Below are 22,447 nucleotides of genomic sequence, written 5' to 3'. Positions count from 1 at the left end.
AATCTTCAACCCGGGCGGGAATCGAAACTAGACCACCTGCATGGTAGGCGAAGACTTTACCACTCAGCTAAGCAGGCGGACAGTTAGGATCACAAGCACTCTAATGCTATTCCCTGTAACGTTGCTTCCTACAGGAAAGGCTCGTCACTTGGCGATTGTCAGGTTTGTTCAAATGGCTCTGAGCACTATGGAACTTTACATCTGAGGTCATCAGTCCCCTAGAACTTAGAACTACTTAAACCTAACTAACCTAAGGACGTCACACACATCCACAACCTGACTTGCACTGGCAAAAAGCGCATTTCTGGTCAAGAGAAGTCTCCTACCATCAAACATAGGGCTTACTTTGTGGAAGAAATTTCTGAGAACGTACGTTTTGTAGCACACTGTTGTATGGAAGTGAGACATGGACTGTGGGAAAACAGGAACAGAAGAGAATCGAAACGTTTGAAATGCGGCGGTCCAACGAATGTTGAAAATTAGGCTGACTGGTAACTTAAAGAATGAGGAAGTTCTCCGCAGAATAGGCGAGGAAAGAAATATATGGAAAACCACTGACAAGAGGAAGTGACAGGATGATAGGACATCGTTCTAGAGGGAGCTGTAGAGGGTGCAAACTGCAGAGGAAAACAGATCTTACAATACATCCAGTAAATAATTGAGGACGTCGGTCACAACAGAGGAATTCGTTGAGAGCCGCATCAATCAAGACTGAAGTGGAGTGACACAAAAAAGAAAAAAAAAATCATTGTGCCTTAAAGGAATAAAACTGGCAGCCTACTATGGTTGAAGATACAACAGGCTGCGAACTTATCTAGGAAGAAAGTTAAGTTCATATTCGAAGTAAATGTATTTATATTTCTCAGAAAATATTTCATACTCTCGCGAGACTCCATCTAAATCCTCTGTACGTATCCCATAGTACAGAGCTGCCCAAATAACGAATCTCATCCACTACTTTGAACTTAACATTTCATAATCTCATTTTTTCAGCATCATTTAACTTAATTCGACTTCAATCTATTACCGTCTTATTATTTGTCTTGACGTTCGTCTTACCTCTTATTCTAGACGCTATCAAATCTATTCAACTGCTCTTCCAACTCCTTTGCTCTCCATGAAATAATTACAGTATAATCAGCAAATCTCAAAACTATTATTTTTGCCATCAACTTTAATACCTTTCTCCTCATTTTCCCTGGTATGCTTTCTTTTGGTTGCAGACATTAGAACCACTCGTATCTCCATGTTTCTGGACTACCAGCTGCCTTTCTTGTTCTTCTAAACTTATAAAATTGGTCTGGTTTTTGTACAGATTGTAGATAACCTTTGGGTTCGCGTATTTTTTTCTCTGGTAGCTTCTTACTTTCAAAGTTTGTGAGCACAGTTGCTTTAAATATGGTTTTTCACTGTGACTTTCATTTTATTATTTATTATTTAATTATCAATCTTCCCAGGGGAAGTCACGAGAAAAATATATCAATTTATGGACGTGTACGAATTTCGTAATGAGGTTTCGTCATGGGCGGACAATGGCCTTCCATGTTACGCATGCAGGTACCGTGACCCTGTGCTGAAGCTCCGCCAACTATAAGCAATCTAAACCGCCTTCCTGCGGTCTATGTCAGCAGGTGGACGTTAGCATGCAAAGCATCTCCAGGATCCTGTAACCATCTACGGAGTACGATCGGCCTATCGACCGAACGGAAGCTAAAATACGCTGATGAGCCGAAACATTACGGCCACCTGCTCAACAGCGTGTTGGTCCAGCTATTGACGGTAATATAGCGATCCTTTTCGGTGGAAATTCGACAACTCCTTGTCAGGATTCCGATGTTATGTGGCACTGGACGTCCACACGCAGGTTCAGCAAGTCTCTCAAATTACTAGCTATTACAGGGTGCCCCACATAAATCCGGTGCGCCTCACGCCCGAGGTTCAAATGATAGTGAACTAACTAGAGACAGATAAAAGTAACGTTAAAAAATATGAAGCTACCTGTTTAGAAGAGATGCTGGAAGTGGCGGCCATGGACATCCAGGCATCACTGACTTCGTGTGATGACGCTGCAATTCTGTGGGACTGACGTGGTTTATTTCTCTAGTGACGTTCCGTTCAACATCGTCTATTGTGCAAGGACTGCCAGCACACACATTGCGTTTTAGTGTATCCCATAAATAAAAATTAGACCATGTTATGCCCGCTGACCTTGGTGGCCAGAATCCTCTATTGTCAAGTATGTCTTCAGGGAACATATTGCTGATGTGGGTCAGATGTTGATTGGATGTGTGAGCGGTTGTTCATCTCATTGGAATACTGCCTACAGCTTATCTGCTTCTGTTAACTGTGCATAGCAAGTGTTAAAGATCTCTAGATATCTGACACTATTGAAGGTGTAATTCAAAAACAAGAAACCAACAATCCACAGGCCGGAAAACATCAAACACCCTTTTTCTGTATGTGAAGAGGTTTTTCATGCAGAATATGAGGGTTTCTCTGAGACAAGTATCTACAGTTCTCGAATTTTAAACGATCTAACAAATGAAACCAGGCCTCAACCGACAGGAAGTACCGGCCGAGCGGTTCTTGGCACTACATTCTGGAACCGCGAGACCGCTACGGTCGCAGGTTCGAATCCTGCCTCGGGCATGGATATGTGTGATGTCCTTAGGTTACTTAGGTTTAAGTAGTTCTAGGGAACTGATGACCTCAGAAATTAAGTCCGATATTGCTCAGAGCCAATTTTTTGACATGAAGTAAAGCAAGGGTTCGACGTAACCGTTAGCTATTGATATTACCAATTGATATTAAAAGCTAGTTACAATAATGAACTGTTTTTGTTCCTGACCCTCAGATTTTAACTCTTCCACAACATTCACGATAAGCATATATTTCTTTACTTATTTACACGTCTAGTTCCTTAGGACCAAATTGTGGAGCAATTCTCCAAGCTCATGGAACGTGTCAGTACATGAAATTACAACATAAAAGTAATAACAGATAAAAATAAAATGTTTATGAACCCGAAAAAAATCAATCTACAAGTTTAAGTAAACGCAATCAACAATACAAGAAGAATGAACTTAATTTTCAAGGAACTCCTCGACAGAATACAAGTAGTGATCGATGAGGAAACTCTTCAGTTTCGATTTGAATGCGTGTGGATTACTTCTAAGATTTTTGAATTCGAGTAGTAGCTTATTGAAAATGGAAGCAGCAATATACTGCACACCTTTGTGCACAAGAGTTAAGGAAGTCCGATCCAAATGCCGGTTTGATTTCTGCCGAGTATTAATTGAGTGAAAGCTGCTTATTCTTGGGAATAACCTAGGGTTGTTAACAGGAAATGACAGTAACAAATACATATATTGAGAGATCAATGTCAAAATACCCAGACTCGTGAACAGGGGTCGACAGAGGTTCATGAATTTACACCACTTACTGTGCGAAACGCCGGTTTCTGAGCCAAAACTATCTTTTTAGAATGGGAATAGTTACTCCAAAATATAATACCATACGAAATAAGGGAATGAAAATAAGCAAAGTAGAATAATTTTCGTGTCAAACGATCACTTACTTCAGATACCGTTCGAATAGAAAAAAATGCACCATTATGTCTTTGAACAAGATCCTCAATGTGGGCTTTCCACGACAGTTTACTATCTTTCTGAACACCTAGAAATTTGAACTGTTCAGTTTCACTAATCATATGCCCATTCTATGACATTAAAACGTCAGGTTTTGTTGAATTGTGCGTAAGAAACTGCAAAAACTGAGTTTTAATGTGATTTAGGGTTGCGAAGTGCACTATTTGAAACCGAGCCAGTTGTTAAACTACTTCTAAATACGTATTGTACATTTGATGGCAAATCGTGTGATATAAATTGTTCAATTAACCTTAAATACACAGCGTTTTCAATAACTTTGCAAAAACTGATGGCACAGAAATAGGTCTAAAATTATCTACATTATCCCTTTCTCCCTTTTTATAAAGCAGCTTTACTTTGAGTACTTTAATCGTTCATGAAACTGACCATTGCTAATGCAAAAATTACGAATATGGCTAAATAAAGGGCTAACAAGTGCAGCACAGTACTTAAATATTCTGCTAGGCACTCCACGATAACCGTGAGAGTCCTTAGTCTTCAGCGATTTAATTATTGACTCAATTTCCCCCATGTCTGCATCACAGAAGAGTATTTCAAATATCAATCTCTGAAAGGCATTTGCCAAGAAAGTTATATGATTCCCTGTAGAAACTAAATTTTTGTTTAATTCACCGGCAATGCTCAGAAAATAATGGTTAAATACTGCACATATATCTGATTTATCAGTAACAGAAATATTTTTACTACGAACTGACTTTATATTGTCGAACTTGTGATGCTGACCAGAAACTTCCTTCTCAACTGACCATCTGTTTTAATTTTATCCTGTGAATTAGCTATTCTATTTGCATATCACTTTCTTTTTGCTTTACTAATGACATTTTTAAGCACCTGACAGTACTGTTTGTAATGGGCTACTGTAGCTTGATTATGACTACTTCTAACATTTTGATATAATTCCCCCTTTGTTCTACATGATATTCTTATCGCAGTAGTCAGTCACCCGGCCTGCCTACTACTGCTAGTACCCCGTTTAGAACGTTCTAATGGAAAGCAACTCTCAAAGAGCATGCATACATTTTAGTACACGATGACACGATGTGCGACATACACCAACCTCCTGCGAAATTCTCGATATCCACTTGCGGGGACTTGACCAGGCGAATTCTGTTTATAGTTTCAGTGGTGCTCTCTGTCAGACACCTATTTCTCTGCACGTTCTGAACGGATCCTAAGCCTGCCATTTCTTGTACATATCTTGAATAGTGCTGGTCATGGGAGTTTCCTACCAGGACACTTCTCATGAAACATTTCTTTACATTCCTTGATGGCGCCTGTCTTTATATAACACTCTGTTATATAAATTCGCTGTCCCATGGCAACCTGCCTCATTTCCCCAGCAACTCAAAAATAGGTGCTTCTCACAACAGCTGACGGACGAAAACAGAGCTTCACTCAACTTTCAATAAAATGGAATGGAGCCAACTTTCGAGACAATGTTGCCGCTTCACAAGTAAATCGACTAGAGATGATTAACTTGTACGTGAGGGGTACCGATTTTATATGGGACATCCTGTAGTTTCGAGCGGGGGGGGAGGGGCACTTAGCTGGCGCCTGATAGCGTCCCCGGTGTATTCCATCGGGTGAGAATTTGATGTCAAGACGCAAACGTGAGTTTACTGTAGTGGTGTCGTTGCATCAATGTCGGAACATGTGGAAGTTATGGGCTGCGGAGTCCCATCTCCGCTGAAGCGTGCGCTCCAAAACACTTCAGCACTTGAGCTTGCACCAGCATTGTACTCTGCCGTTCTATCTGGTGTACAAAGAGGGCAAGCCTCCGATTTCCACTTTCTGTGAGGAACAACGGATCGCATTAGGAGTTTCGGTGATGTTCGTTCCCAGGCGCTGCTCTATAAGAACCTTTTCTTCGTCAGAATCAGTTCTGCAAGTAGATTTCAGTTCTTTGAGACTCGTATCGTTGTTACTATGATTTCCCATTCGTCTCTGCTCCTTTTATATACAGTTCCTTCCGCATCATATGCCCGAAGCGCCAGCAGGCTCACCAGTCCCGTGTCCGGCAGTGGTCATAGGTTTTCACTCGCCAATGTATGAGGCTGACTCACAGTTCCCACTATTTACGATATATCAGTTATTTGGGAAGGAGACCAACCAGTACCTTTGTATGGGAGCTACTCGGAAAATAAGGAACGATTGGACGCGAAATGGAAACCACAGCAAAAATCAAAACTGTTTTATTTGCAACAAGTATGTAAACTAAAACGAACCAACCCACTGTCAAGTTAAACACTACGATCATGTCAGAGTTTTAAAATAAATGGTTAGGCCAGAACTTGGAAAAATGCGTTGATATAACTCAGTATGTTGTAATGTTTCACGTGGAAGGTTTTTGTTTGTAGTTGGTGTAACATAAAAGACGTGCTGGTCTCAAGTGTAATATGAGCTAAGTAACATAATGTAACAAGCACTAATGAATTGAATACCAGCTAACAAGCCGAACTATAATGTTTAGCACGTAATTTTCATATTTAGAAATCTGCGCTCATAACATAGCCCGATCTATTTCCAGCCGCGCAGAGTGGCCGCGCGGTTTGAAGCGCCACGTCACGGACTGCGCGGCCCCTCACGGCGGCGGTTCAAGTCCTTCCTCGGGCATGGGTGTGTGTGTTGTTCTTAGCATCAGCTAGTTTATGTTAGTTAAGTTGTGTTTAAATCTAGGGACCGATGACCTCAGCAGTTTGGTCCCTTAGGAATTCACAAACATTCGAGCATTTGCTCTACTTCCTTTTTGTGTGATATTTGTAAGTTAAGAATAACGGAAACTATAACAGAAATCAGTACAAGTTCCTAGACTGTGCGGCTGGTGGCATCTATTGGGCATCATTATAATTCACGGAAGTTTGGCTAGTCTGTTTAGCAGAGATCTAGTTTTAAAAAAATTGTATCTCTGTAAATTGCTCTACAGTCAGAAAGACATGCTACGTTCTTCTATTTTCTAGGCGTTCTTCAGTCCAGTCACAAACCTGGCCTCATATTCTCTACGTAGGTGTTTCATTCATAAGAGTCTGATCGGAAATAAACAATTGAAGAGCGTCATTGTCTGATTGACTCTGAAGAGTTTTTGAGCCGAGTTTCGGAAACAGTTATTTTAGTTTTCTTCTTCCGAACAATGACCATCTTCCAAGCACGTTGTTCGTGAATTTTAAACGTACGTGTTGAATGTGGGTGGTTGCAGTAGGTGTGTATGTATAACGACGTGTTGTATGATAATAACAGATGGGAGAGGGTGTACAGTGACAGAATAAAGCCTATTCTCCTTCTATAAAACCTTTTGGTTTCAACTTTGTCATTTGAGAGACGAATCGCTTAGGAGGGTGCCAAATCACACTCCTTCATGAGGCACTGCGGAGAGGTTGGGAATTTAATCTAGAACATTGGCGAGAATTCTGGTAATCAGACGTCATCACTACTCCTCCCCTTGCCTGTAAAATACTGGCGATAAAAGTTTCTTCAATGACTAGGAATCGATTCGGCTACAAAGGAGTCGAGCGTCTCCGCACAGGCGTGCGTAATCTACGGTTACGGAATCGTGTGACAGAGTGAGTACACCGCAAGTCTGTATTTTCTGCATTGCGAGATACTGTATAAGATCATCGAATGCCTTGTAGTAGTCAAGCATCAGCCTAGGTACTGTCCCGCCCTCTACATCCACATAGTAACCTAAACCTGCATCTAACCACTGTGATATACACTCCTGGAAATGGAAAAAAGAACACATTGACACCGGTGTGTCAGACCCACCATACTTGCTCCGGACACTGCGAGAGGGCTGTACAAGCAATGATCACACGCACGGCACAGCGGACACACCAGGAACCGCGGTGTTGGCCGTCGAATGGCGCTAGCTGCGCAGCATTTGTGCACCGCCGCCGTCAGTGTCAGCCAGTTTGCCGTGGCATACGGAGCTCCGTCGCAGTCTTTAACACTGGTAGCATGCCGCGACAGCGTGGACGTGAACCGTATGTGCAGTTGACGGACTTTGAGCGAGGGCGTATAGTGGGCATGCGGGAGGCCGGGTGGACGTACCGCCGAATTGCTCAACACGTGGGGCGTGAGGTCTCCACAGTACATCGATGTTGTCGCCAGTGGTCGGCGGAAGGTGCACGTGCCCGTCGACCTGGGACCGGACCGCAGCGACGCACGGATGCACGCCAAGACCGTAGGATCCTACGCAGTGCCGTAGGGGACCGCGCCGCCACTTCCCAGCAAATTAGGGACACTGTTGCTCCTGGGGTATCGGCGAGGACCATTCGCAACCGTCTCCATGAAGCTGGGCTACGGTCCCGCACACCGTTAGGCCGTCTTCCGCTCACGCCCCAACATCGTGCAGCCCGCCTCCAGTGGTGTCGCGACAGGCGTGAATGGAGGGACGAATGGAGACGTGTCGTCTTCAGCGATGAGAGTCGCTTCTGCCTTGGTGCCAATGATGGTCGTATGCGTGTTTGGCGCCGTGCAGGTGAGCGCCACAATCAGGACTGCATACGACCGAGGCACACAGGGCCAACACCCGGCATCATGGTGTGGGGAGCGATCTCCTACACTGGCCGTACACCACTGGTGATCGTCGAGGGGACACTGAATAGTGCACGGTACATCCAAACCGTCATCGAACCCATCGTTCTACCATTCCTAGACCGGCAAGGGAACTTGCTGTTCCAACAGGACAATGCACGTCCGCATGTATCCCGTGCCATCCAACGTGCTCTAGAAGGTGTAAGTCAACTACCCTGGCCAGCAAGATCTCCGGATCTGTCCCCCATTGAGCATGTTTGGGACTGGATGAAGTGTCGTCTCACGCGGTCTGCACGTCCAGCACGAACGCTGGTCCAACTGAGACGCCAGGTGGAAATGGCATGGCATGCCGTTCCACAGGACTACATCCAGCATCTCTACGATCGTCTCCATGGGAGAATAGCAGCCTGCATTGCTGCGAAAGGTGGATATACACTGTACTAGTGCCGACATTGTGTATGCTCTGTTGCCTGTGTCTATGTGCCTATGGTTCTGTCAGTGTGATCATGTGATGTATCTGACCCCAGGAATGTGTCAATAAAGTTTCCCCTTCCTGGGACAAAGAATTCACGGTGTTCTTATTTCAATTTCCAGGAGCGTATATGGTAATTGTGTTATGGTTTCTTCCTGATTAATTCACACGTACAGCACAGTAAGAATGGTTAAACGCCTGTAGGCCCACTGCAATGGTTTGCCTGTCGTCGATCGAGTGTATGCCACGGCCGATGAGCTCGATGTTGATGAGAGGTTAAATCCTAACCCTCCTTCCTTCTAATCTTTTCTTCGCTCCTCCTACAGAAGCGATACATAAGGGGCTGTGCTATAATCCTAGATTCTTCACTTGCCACCCGTTTTTTTGCAGTTGGCATCTAGCTTGAAGCGTCTGCTAATAGGCAGCATTTTTTGAGTTCAACCTAACCAGTGACAAATCGTACTACTACATTTTGTTTATTATTTCGTTTGTGTTCAACATTCCCTGATAGTCCTATTTCGTATGAGTCCTAACACGAGCAGTATTGTAGCATCGGTCGCACGACTGTTCTGTAAACAGTTGTTTCAGCAGTCTGACTACATTTTCCCAGTCATCTACCAATGAAGAGAAGTCTGCCATCTGCGAGCCTATGTAATAATTTTCTTTCGCATCCTTAATAGTTATTACATTATCCTGTCTCTTTCATGGACGAACAAATCGATGTGTACATATAAGTTACGTCGGAAGCATTCTGTATTGTTAACATTGAGACTGTTTGTGTTTGGAGTATCGTTTACACAGTTGTGGTAACCAGAAGTCCACCGACTACTATTACGTAACTGAAGATGACAAGCTATATACCTTCTGCACTACAGCAAAACAATGAGCAGCATGAACTACCAAATGCATTGTTAAGCAAAATAATGGGGGTCATCAGCACGACCTTGTCATCAAAGGGCTGTTAAACATCAGTCAGCAGTCACTCCCTAAGAACAATTTCTGTTTCATATTTGTTGCCTACTGATTTTATCAAACTCTTTCATCATATTTACGTGGCATACTTTCCTTCCGCTTTGGTTAATACTGTTCCAGATTTCATATTTATCGTCCAGATGTGGGTGCTGATATTTTGTCTGTATCCAACTGACACGTTAGGAGGAACTTCGAATGTGTTGCAGTCTTTGCTTTTGTTCACTGGCAGATGACGAATTTCTTATTCACATAATGGTCACACTGACATCAGCAGTAAATGGGAGCTGCCTTCAATAATCACTCAACAACCATCAGAGTCTAGTGATCAAGACAGGAAAAACGACTGGGAACTTGTTCAGGTCCTTGTAACAGGACAGGCTGAGACAAAGTTTCAAAATTTCCACCCGTAGAGTAACGACAAGCTTGCGGCTTTCTTAAAGAACCATCCCGATCGGGCAGATAACACCCCTTTCCCTAAAAGCTAGTGGCACACACTACAACGCGCACGTGGACATTTTGGGGCATCCTAGTGTTCGTGTGTGAACCATGATAATTTACCATGATAAAACTGTCTGAAAAGTACCAGACTTTCATCAGTGAAAAGAATTCAATTTTCTAGCGTAACTTAAATTTTCATCCTGTCAGTTCAAATCATTCAGTATCGTGTATAATTATGTAACTCCTCCAAACTTATAGTTATCATTTACTAAAGAGTCTTTTGCAATTTTATTAGTGTTACTTGAAGTGCTAGAAGAAATTTAAATTACGCTAACTTCAAAAATTCCTTTAAAGAAAAATGTTAATTTAGCACAGTACTTAGTGCAATCCTTTTAAAACACTTGCTGTAACAGAATACACTGTGTTTATACCTGGATCCCCCCTGCAGCATGACCCCTCATTCACCTCTGACCTAATTTTGCGAGATGCTTACCGGCAACGACGACATCCGCACAGCCCTCTAATATGAACGAGAGCCCCTGGTTCCCAGTACACCGCAAGCTAATGGATTGCCTCCGCCACTGTCTGTTCTACTGCTACTGCATTCGCAGCACACTCCAACTGCCCACACAGCAAGACATCTGTTGACGTCACCTTGGACAGCCATGTCCTCATCAACATTGTACATTTTGTATATTTTCTTATCTTTTGTACTTTTATGCGTGATCTACATTAATGCTACAACTTCTAAAATGTTCCGCAGGCCTATAATGTAATCACATTGCTTAGTCACGTTCAGAAGTTAAACGTTTTCTTACGTTTAATGTCATTTTTCCAAAGGGATAGTATTCGAAATTAGCAAAAATGGTTCAAATGGCTCTGAGCACTTTGCGACTTAACTTCTGAGGTCATAAGTCGCCTAGAACTTAGAACTAATTAAACCTAACTAACCTAAGGACATCACACACATCCATGCCCGAGGCAGGATTCGAACCTGTGACCGTAGCAGTCGCGCAGTTCCCGACTGAAGCGCCTAGAACCGCTCACATAGAGATGAAGATATTAGCACAAGGCAGGTAAAGATGGTAGACGCCATCAAACCAGTAGAAAGACTGACAACCCAGGTAAAGTTTGTCACTGCTGCTTTCTCCATGGCCGCTGGCGCCAGCCTTTGTACGTTTTACTATTGTTTAAATATGAGATTAAACATGTCGTTTAGTTTACAACTACACAAACTTTGTATCATTGCACTGTTTCAGATATCTACTCATTTATTTTTGCATGTGTACATAAAGCGAGGCTCATGTTTCACTAATTCTGTAATACATTTGCTTTTATTTCACTCTTATCGAATTGATGGCGGCTGTAAGGTTGCAACAGTTATTCGATTTATATAAATCAAAATGTGCTGAGACTGTGGCTAATTCGATTCATTAATTGAGTCTTTTGCCGTTGACACCGATTTCAAAAAATTATTTTGTTCCACTCAGAACAATAAAATATTTTACATCGTTTTCACCGTAATAACTGAATTCGTTATATATTCATTTCATTGAAATAAAGTAACCTGTCAACAGAAAAATAAAGTGTCATAGAACATTACAACTTGTAATTTCCTATTCTTGAAAGAGTTTCTGTCCACTACTTCTGGTTCATAAATGCTGTTTGATGTAGACCTACTTTGATTTCCGTTACCGGAGTTAGTGTTTATTGTTTTTTAGAAAATGCTGCACTTTTTAAACTAATTGTTTATTAAATGTAACTCCATGGAGTATCTGAGAACAGTTCCGTTCTTACTTTTTATTTACTGTTGATAGTCCCTGTATGCTTTCTTAATTCTTAACTGTGTCTCATTTTCTATTTATATGTTATTATTATTACTACCATTGTTTTTCCTACAATGGTGCGTTATAAGATCTGTATTCTATTGGCTTAATAATTTATAGTTAACAATGGCAATTGAGCTTCAACCAGTGTAGTACAACCACTAAGATTTATAGTTCTAAAGATACATTAATTATAACACATATATTTTCTTTTCTGCTAACTATTTTGATTTTAGTAGCCATTTCCTAGCATGTTTCCTCTACTTATTGTGTTCTAAGAGTACTTAGTCTTGTTGGCATATACTTTTTATTATTTAGTTCCTTGTTACAATGCTATTATCTAGTTCATAACTTATAACACATGAAGTATTTCATAAATGGGCACTGACTCGAGGTATTTATACTGAGCTAAGAGAATCGAGTTATTATTTACCGTTGCAGGAATATAAAAATCATTATGATTTGGTATCCAGAAGTGTTGAGGAAGAAACAGCTTTATTCAAGAGAAGATGCTGTAATTGCTTAATATGGCTAACGGAAACCTCTGGAAAATGGAGTTAAAATGTGTCGACACAGGATTAACACATCTAGAATATAGAACGTATATTTTAAGAGCAACACCATCAAAATAGTTATTTATTAATGTACTTCTACACTGACATGGCTGCTCTGCAGATCATACTCACTTGCCTGGCAGAGGGTTCTTCAAACCACCTTCACACTAAGCCTCTATTATTCCACTCTCGAAAGTGCTCGGGAAAATCAAACGCCTGTGTCTTTCCGTACAAACTCTGATTTCCCTTATTTCATTATGACGAGCTTTTTATCACTATGTAAGTCGGCGTCAACAAAAGATTTTAGCATTCGGAAGAGAAGGTTGGGGTGATTGAAATTTCGTGATAATACCCCGCCGGAATGAAAAACTCCTTTGTTTTATTTATTTCCACCCCAAAGCTTGCATCATGTCCGTGACTCTGTCTCCCCTCTTTCGCGATAGTACAAAACGGGCTGACACACTCTGAACTTTCTCGATGTACTCCGTTGATCCTATCTGGTAAGGATCCACACTGCGCAGCAGAACTCTAAGACAGGATGGACAAGCCTAATGAAGGCAATCTATTTAGTAGGTATGTTATATCTTGTAAGTGTTCTGCCAATAAATCACGGTCTTTGCTTCACCTTCCCAGCAACATTTTCGATGTGTTCTTTCCAGTTTAAGTTTCTGGTAATTGTAATTTTGATTATTTAGTTAAATTTATAGCCTTCACATTTGACTGATTTATCGTGTAAGCGTAGTCTACAGGATCCCTTTTAGCTTTCATGTGGATGACCGTACACTTTTCATTACTTGTGGTCAATTGCCGATTTTTTATCCATACACGTATTTTATCTACATCGTTTTGCGATTTCTTCTGATCGTCTGATGACTTTACTGGACGATTAACGACAGAATCATCTGCAGACAGCATAATACGGTTGTTCAGATTGTCTTCTAAATCGTCTACATAGATAAAGAACAGTATAGGGACTGTAACGCTGCCTTGGGGAACGCCAGAAATCACTTCTGTTTTACTCGATGACTTCCCGTCAGTTACTACGAACTGTGACCTCTCCGATAGGAAATCACGTATCCTGACTCATAACTGAGAAGATATTCCGCAGTCACGCAATTTGTTTACAAGTTGCATGTGCGGTATGGTGTCAAAAGCCTTCTGGAAATCTAGGAATACAGAATCCATTTAAAATTCCTCGTCGACAGCACTCAACACCATGCGAGTGAAGAGCTGGTTGTGTTTCACAAGCACGACGTTTCCTGCATGAGTGTTCACGGTGTGTCAATAGACCGCCCACTTCGGCGCAGTTCATAATGTTCGAACACAATATATGCCAGAGGCGGATACATATGGGGGCCGCCCGCATTGCCACCCGCACCGCCCACGCCAGTCAGCCCGCACGCTGTTCGTTTGTTTCTTCGACTCGACTGAATCGGGTTATCGGGTAGTTGTACTTCCCGATGTAGCACGCGCGTCCACGTCATCGTATTTAATACTTTTCTGTCTGGCACATAGGGATCGACTTAGCTCTGTTGAATACTCACCCTGACATTGATTGTCCTACTGACGATGTAACTAAATAATTTGCCAGGAAGAATAGACGCACAGAATTCACCATTTTAGGAAGAGAACTACTCTAACTTTTTTATATCATAAGATGGCATTGTCTTGTATATGTGTATAATCAGTTGAAATAAAACTTCCTTAAAGTCTGCATGTGACTTCATTATTTTTAATTATGGTAAAAGCAACAGTAGCTTAAGATATCTTTAGCACCCCCTCCTTGAGATTTTTCTGTATCCGCCACTGACATATAGGGTGAAGCGAAATTCGCGCTCTCGGGCTTCGCAGCGCGGCTTCTCACATGCCAGCTATAAAAAAATTTCTGTCACAAAATTTCGTCTGGAGAGTACAACCGGCAGAAAAAGGACGTTAAAGAATGGCAATCTGGCAACACTGTAACCACGTGTATGGTATCTACCTCTGTCAGCACATGTTCGTGGTGCTGCACAGTTGGTACAATGGACAGAGCTTTGGGTAAGCACGCAGGAAGTCGATGGTTCGTGCATGGGTTGAGTCATACGTTTTTCATTTGATAAATGTAGTTTAGGTGGTGTGGTATTTGGCATCTTAATCGACAACAGAGATTGCAGCGGTTCCTCTAGAAAGCATTTTCACCTGCATACTACAATCGTACAAATAGAAGGTTGATCAGCTTTTAAAGAATCTCTTTCCACGTCGTGGGCGTGAATTTATTCGCACCACTTCATCTGCTAAATGCGCAACCTGTTTTCTTTGTACTTTCCTTCAATGGTCCCGTAGATTAGTACAAACTATTATTCTTGCCTCGTTCACTTCCATTACATTTGGTTAGGGCCTTACGTTACCAGTAGGGCTAGCAACGTGCTTTGGGAATAATGTCCAAACTCGGTTACTATTTATTGTGACTTGGCAAGACAGCCAAGCCACTAGGAGACAGCCGAAAGGCACGCGTTTAAGCTCACGCAGGTTGGCGTGAGGTCTGGAACAGTTAAGGGAATTTATAGTAGCAAAGAACGTAAGTAACTACTGGAATACTTAACTTTAATTCATAATTGGTGAACATCGATCTGACGGTACATGTATCACAAGATAAATAGCAAATGATAATGGCGCCTTGCTAGGTCGTAGCAAATGACGTAGCTGACGGCTATGCTAACTATCGTCTCGGCAAATGAGAGCGTAATTTGTCAGTGAACCATCGCTAGCAAAGTCGGCTCTACAACTGGGGCGAGTGCTAGGAAGTCTCTCTAGACCTGCCGTGTGGCGGCGCTCGGTCTGCAATTACTGACAGTGGCGACACGCGGGTCCGACATATACTAACGGACCGCGGCCGATTTAAAGGCTACCACCTAGCAAGTGTGGTGTCTGGCGGTGACACCACACTATTTGTATGTGTTACCACCATGATCCCACTAATCATGCCTTTCAGCACTGAGTCTGGTAACAGCATGCTGTTTAGTACGTATCTCAATGCATTATTATTATTATTATTATTATTATTATTTTATCGATGGGGTTGTGGAAACTTCACGTCTCTTACCGTTAGGGAAACAGTGTAATTCGAACCCGAACATTTCACAATTAGCGGTATCTGAATGAATCATGCAGAACACTATCTGTCAGGGGGGTAATGGGTGTTAGGTGGAACAGCGCGCAGGACTGACGGCGTGTTTATACTGCATGCGCTGTCCACCGGACAGGGACTAGTTGTGAGCGGAGTAACGCATCCTTGACAGACTCCAATGTACAGTACATGCATAAATGTACCGATTTTTCTCATTGTAAACCTCTAAACCAGTGTGGCAGACGTATATCATACACAAACGATGAATATGTGGATATCCTTCTGGTCCTTGTTGCGTCTGATAACCGGGTTGGTGTTGCTGCTCGTGAATATGCTGCTAGATATCCTCGTCGACGCCATCCAGATAAAAATGTGTTTCGTCGTCTGGAGCTGCGCCTTCAGGATTCAAATGGTTCAAATGGCTCCGAGCACTACGGGACTTAACTTCTGAGGTTATCAGTCCCCTAGAACCTAGAACTACTTAAATCTAACTAACCTAAGGACATCACACACATCCATGCCCGAGGCAGGATTCGAACTTGCGATCGTAGCGGTCGCGTGGTTCCACACTGCAGCGCCTAGAACCGCTCGGCCAGCTCGGCCGGCTTTCAGGAGTCAGGTTCTCTCCTTCCACCATTGCGTGACAGAGGTCGTCCACGGACTCACCGTACTCCAGCTACTGAGGAAGCTATTGTAGAGGTCATACACCAAGAACCTACACTTAGTGTAGCAAGGCAGCTGCTCGTCTCGCAACGCACGGTCGTTAACGTGCTGCACAAGCATGGACTGCACCCCTACCATTATCCTTTCAGGCAACACCTGCATCCTTCATATCGCCGTCAGCAGATGCCATTCTGTGAATGGTTCCAACGCCAAGAGGAAGCCAACGATGACTTCGTGAACACCGTAATATGATCGAATGAAGCAGCATTCACTCGTGAGTGTGTCTTCAACATGCACAATGCTCACCATTGGTGTGAGGTTAACCAGCACATCACCCGCGACAGTGGATATCAAGTTCGCTTTGGTATCAACGTCTGGACCGGAATATTGGACGACAGGTAATTGGGCCTCTACGTGTTGACTGACCTGTTGACTGCACGAAGGTATCAGGAATTCCTCTCAAACTATCTGCCTGATGCGCTCGAAGATATTCCTCTGCAGTATTTGGACAGAACATTTCCAAGGAAATGGCTCAGACGTGGCGGTCCAGTTATATGGCCACCGCGTTCACCTGCCCTATATCCCCTCGATTTCTTCTTGTGGGGATACCTGAAGGAGTACGTGTACTCTACTCCGCCGACGAATGTGGAAGAATTGGTAGGGTGTAATCACGCTGCCCTTGTTACTGTGGACGCAGCCTTGCTACGAAGGGAACAGAGCTGTATGATCCAGCGGGCTGCGAAATGTTTGGACCTGCAGGGAGGTCGTTTTTAGCATCTGTTGTTCTTAGGATAACGTATTTTGTTGTGAAGGTCATGCAGTCATTAATATGGACATTATTACTTTCCCTGATTGCTAATGTGTGACATCTGAGCGCTCGTATTATATATAGTATAAGAGACAAGCAGATGTTTGTGTTATTGTACTATGATATCATCTTTAGCATCACGAAAATGGTTTTGTGTTTGTAGTTATTCTCCCCTATGACAGGTCATTTGTTTCACCTGTCTATTTCTTATTTGTGCAACCACGTATTTGTTATGCTCAGCGTTACAAAATTTTGCAAACCTAGATACATGTGATATAAGAAACGGTGTATATTACAGTATGAAAAATCAGAATGAAATTAGCAAAAAAAAAAAAAAAAAAAAAAAAAAGAAAAGAAAAGAAAAGAAAAGAAAAAGAAAAATAAAATAATGCACCCCAACGCAGGTTCGAACCCTCGACGTTCTGCATGGTAACCAAAAATTCTACCCACTGCTACAACTATACAGCAGGACAGGACTATGATGTGCTAACAGAGGTAGGTACAGCACATGTGGTTACAGTGTTGCCAGATTGCCGCATTCTAACGTCCTTTTCCTGCTAGATGTACTCGTCAGGCGAAACTTTGTGAGCCACTTTTTTTTTTTTTTTTTTTTAATCCCCAGCATGTGCGTTGTCGCGCTGCGAAGCCCGAGTGCAAGAATTTCGCTTCACCCCGTTTGCTCCCAAAATCCTGCCACATATCGTCGTTAACGATATAGGCCTGTAATTTATTGGGTTACTCCTACCGCCGTTCTTAAATATCCGTGTGACCTATGCAACTTTCTAGTAATTGGGTACGGATCTTTCGTCGAGCGAGCGGTTGTATATAAGTATGAAGTATGGAGCTACTGTATGAACATACTGTGAAAGGAACCTAACTGGTATACAATCTCGACCGGCAGACTTGCATTTATTAAGTGATTTAAGTTACTTCACTACTCCTAGGATGTCTACTTCCTAGTTACACATGTTGGCAGCTGTTCTTCATTGGAATACTGGAATATTTTCTTCGTCTTCTTTGGTGAAGGCATTTCGGAACCTCTAGCTCAGCAGCACTGTCATTGATAGTATTTCCAGTGCTATTGCGGAGAGAAGGCACTGATTGTGTCTTGCCGCTAGCGTACTTTACATACGACCAGAATATCTTTGGATTTTCTGGCAGGTTTCCAGACGTCGTGGAGACTATTATGAGCATCTCCCTCTGAAGTCCGTGCTAAATTTCGAACTTCTGTAAAAGATCATCAATCTGTGGAATTTTGCGTTCGTTTAAATTTGGCATGTTTTTTCGTCGTTTCTGCAAAAGTATTCTGACCCATTTTGAGTACCATGGGGGGATAGCTACGTGTTCTGTTAAATAATTTCGTATTAATTCTTTCAACAGCTACCGATAGTATTTCTTTGAAGTGTAAAATCTACTTTTAATTATACAGTCCTACTATCAAATAACTACTTTCTTTTATAACGCTTTTCATTTGTTGTCATAGATACATTGATAGTAGAGGTAGTTGTAGCAGTAGTAGTAGTTTCATCTGCGGATCACTTTTACAAAAACACGGGACGTCTCATGGTATTTCTGAGTACGGAAAAAGTAGTTAACTTTTAGAAGTATTTGTATACGGCTCTATTTTGACAAGATCGGGACAGATAGCTGGTTGTTGACCTTTAAAATGAATTCTATGAATTTAGGGAAAAGAAGGAAAATATAAACCAGGGTCGTCGGATGGGGATTGGAGCCTCCATCCTCCGAAATATAATGCCGATCTATTAATAACACACAAACTCATCCAGTTCATACCCGGTGTACAGTACTTGTTTATAAATTCTTACAAAAAAATATTTTATAAAATACAAACCTATTTCTACAACGTTCATTCATTTCTCAACATCAATCACTGGACACACTAAACACACTGTCATGTGACATCAAGACCACAATGACGACGTTTGCTTTCTATTTTGTATCCACAATTTGCTCGCCTGAAAAACTGAGACGAACTATATGTTGAAATTAGAAAACGGATGATGGTGACGTTATGTTACAGAGCTCTTACATAGGGTGATCCAGAACGAACTACGTTATAGTGCGAAAACTGCTGTACCCATTGTCTGTCACTTGAATAGCCATTCACAGTTTTAAACATTAGCAGATTATTTAACTGCTTTTTTTAAAAATTAGTTTACTTTATCTATATCTTGAACCTCCTTAGTCAGTTTATCGTGTCATTTTATTCTGTGGCAGAAGATGGTAGTTTTAGTCCTTTATTCAGTCTTTCTTGGTATATGTAACTTTCAGTCTGAATCTTGTTCCATTTTCGTGGATAGAGCTGTTTATGTAGTGATTATAAGATCATTTGACGTTCGCACTGTTTGATAAATTTACTTACTTGGTGTTTTTCAACTGATTATTATGATGTGTCCGATTATCATCTTTTCTTAATTATTCTTAGAGGCCTATTTTTTGTTTTGAAACTGTTGATAATTTGCGAATTTGTTCCCGGAAAATATTTTCGGGTCTAAGACTTGGGCGTTCGTATAGACAGTATGAAACTAAAAAGTACTGGCTATGGCACACTGTGATAGGACTCTAAGGGCACAACTGGCTGATTTTGGATTATCTTTGTGTGTTAACTCCGTTTCAATTAGCAACCAATATTCGTTTCTACAAATTTTGTATTTGCAACGAAGACCATACCGATACTATCTACAATTAATTTCACAGTGTAATCATCGAACAGTAATTAATGGCTTTTTACTATCTATATTCTCAATGTAACTTAATTGCAGAATGACTGTTTGTGAACGTCTTTGATAGTTTCATTTCATTTCCCTACAAGGGCACTTCTTGTTTTTTATTGATTTGAGAAGAGAATTTTTTTCTCATCACTAATATTGTAGCACTATTAGGAAAGTAAATGATGTATGTCAGGCACAGTAGTCAGCCCAGTATGCTACCGGGACAATAACTGCGCTACTTTTGAGAGTGATGACAGCAAAGAACTCGGCCTACAGTTTCCTACGTCTTCTGTGTTACCTGTAACTCACTTAGCGAGTTTGATAATGCAGCTGTTGTGCTCCGTATGCATTGTTTCACCACAATGGCTGGTATGTCTTCTAGGCCGGCGGAGTAGTTTTTAGTTTTTGTACGGTTCTCATAAATACCTGCTCTGTGGTTGCTAGCTACTTTATTGTTCTTAGTGTTTTTATATCTGTTACTTTGGAAAGTTTTGTCACACTATATCTGTGACTTTTGAAAATGCTGCTTCACAAAGGTTGCTAGCTGATACGCTAACATGCTTTTGCCTCAAACCAGAATTTCAGGTATGTTACAGGTATTTCGGAAACTGCGAAGGAAACAAGCGTTATCTACGGCTCTGCCCTTTATTTCCAGGTCTGCAAACTTCTTACAGTTGTTCCCGGCGATATTTTAACCTTGTCGGAAAAGTTTTTTTCATTATCCCTTCCTTCCGTCCCGTGCGCCTTTTGTGAGAATGGCGGCGATTACAAGCCAAGCACACCGCGAAATCCAGTCTTCTTTACGAGTCGCCCTCATGCCATAGAAAACACCGCGGTGAAAAAAAAAAGGCGGTAATGGGCGACAGACCACTGCAACGCTGAGCCCCTGCATTCGCCGACAATCGTGAGATGTCGCAACAACTAAACAGAACAATGCTCTCTTCTGTTCGCATCTCTCGCCAATGTTCTTTCAAAGGAAGATTTTAAATGTAGCCAAGAAGTACTGGAAAACTTTAGCATCCATTTCGAAATACAGTTTCTGTTAATGTAATTCTCCAGTCCAAAAGCATCTCTCTGTAATCGTTAAAACGACTCTGCCTTTATTGTGCTAACATTCACTGCGTGAACAACGATACATTGAAGGCAGCGAATGTTCAACAGTCCATTCTAAAGATGCACACAGAGTCTATTAGATTTGGAAAGTGAATCCCTCCATTTTGTGAAGTTAGATACAATCACAATGGTCTGCATAATATTCATAGATACATCAGTAACTAATACAAATTCAATGGACGTGATTCTTTAAATTATTTACGAGATTTTTTTTCAAGTTTCAACATTACATTAACTGATCTAATGGAAACCGTTCCTAATTCGTCAGCACTGAGTATCTGAATAATTTTCGCTTAATCATCAACAGTTCCCATACCAACTAAACATGGTAAATACTAGAACGCTCCACCTCCACACTGCTTTCTCTGCCTCGTGATGACTGGATGTTGTGTGATGTCCTTAGGTTAGTTAGGTTTACGTAGTTCTAAGTTCTAGGGGACTGATGACCATAGAGGTTAAGCCCCATAGTGCTCAGAGCCATTTGAACCATTTGAACCACTTCCACACTGCGATGGGCGTTCCGAACATGAAGCAATGAAGCACGGTATGCCAACGGTCTCCATTTAGCGAACTTTGTTGTTCACAAAATATATCAATGATGTTCCACGTGCGTTGTCACACTATGCAAATTTTTCGAAGTGGTAGTAAGTGCAGTAACAAAAATCGTACTACTCTTCTCAAAAGCAGAGACCCATTCGAAGATGTTGACAGATACTTCGGGACGAATACACTCCGTCCGTCTTCAGGCCACAAGCGGCCCATCGGGACTATCCGACCACCATGTCATCCTCAGATGAGGATGTGTATAGGAGGGGCGTGTGGTCAGCACACCGCTCTCCCAATCGTTATGATGGTTTTATTTGACCGGAGCCGCTACTATTCGGTCGAGTAGCTCCTCAATTGGCATTACGAGGCTGAGTGCACCCCTAAAAATGGCAACAGCGCATGACGGCGGATTGTCACCCATGCAAGTACCGGCCACGCCCGACAGCTCTTAACTTCGGTGATCTGGCGGCAACCGGTGCGGTTAGGCCGTTGCCGTTCAGGACAAGTAGATTGTGGTTAAAATCTGACAAACAGTGTAATAAGTTGTCTCACAAAAGGTCAGAGCCTGTAGCAATAATGTGTATAACAAAATGATGAAATAAAGGAGAAGATAAAGGTGTTGGACAAAAATTGGGGGAAACATCGAGAAATGGATGTTTCAACATAAATGCAGACGATAGCGAAGCCTGAAGGTTGCACTGTTGTATTTTACCATGAACGACGCCTGTGCAGTGTCCCCAGTACGTTACAAGTGTCGCTTCTGGTTAGAAGAGCGTTCAGTATAGTTGCGAGTGGGTTATGTCGGACCTAAGTGAATTCGAAAGTGGGCAACTTGTTGGTGCTTGGTAAACAAGGTAGCCGAAATGCTTCATGTTTCTACAGGCACTGAATGTCGCACTAGCGAACTGCGTGAGCAACAAAACAGTACTGAGGGAAATACATGACGAGCTGGAATTCCAAAACCACTCTTACAGTGTTGCAAATACCAACAACAGGAAAACGTGATGCCGAAGTTATAT

The sequence above is a fragment of the Schistocerca piceifrons genome, chromosome 3, assembly GCF_021461385.2.
Source record: "Schistocerca piceifrons isolate TAMUIC-IGC-003096 chromosome 3, iqSchPice1.1, whole genome shotgun sequence".
Classification (NCBI taxonomy): domain Eukaryota; kingdom Metazoa; phylum Arthropoda; class Insecta; order Orthoptera; family Acrididae; genus Schistocerca; species Schistocerca piceifrons.
This window is presented reverse-complemented; position numbering follows the sequence as displayed.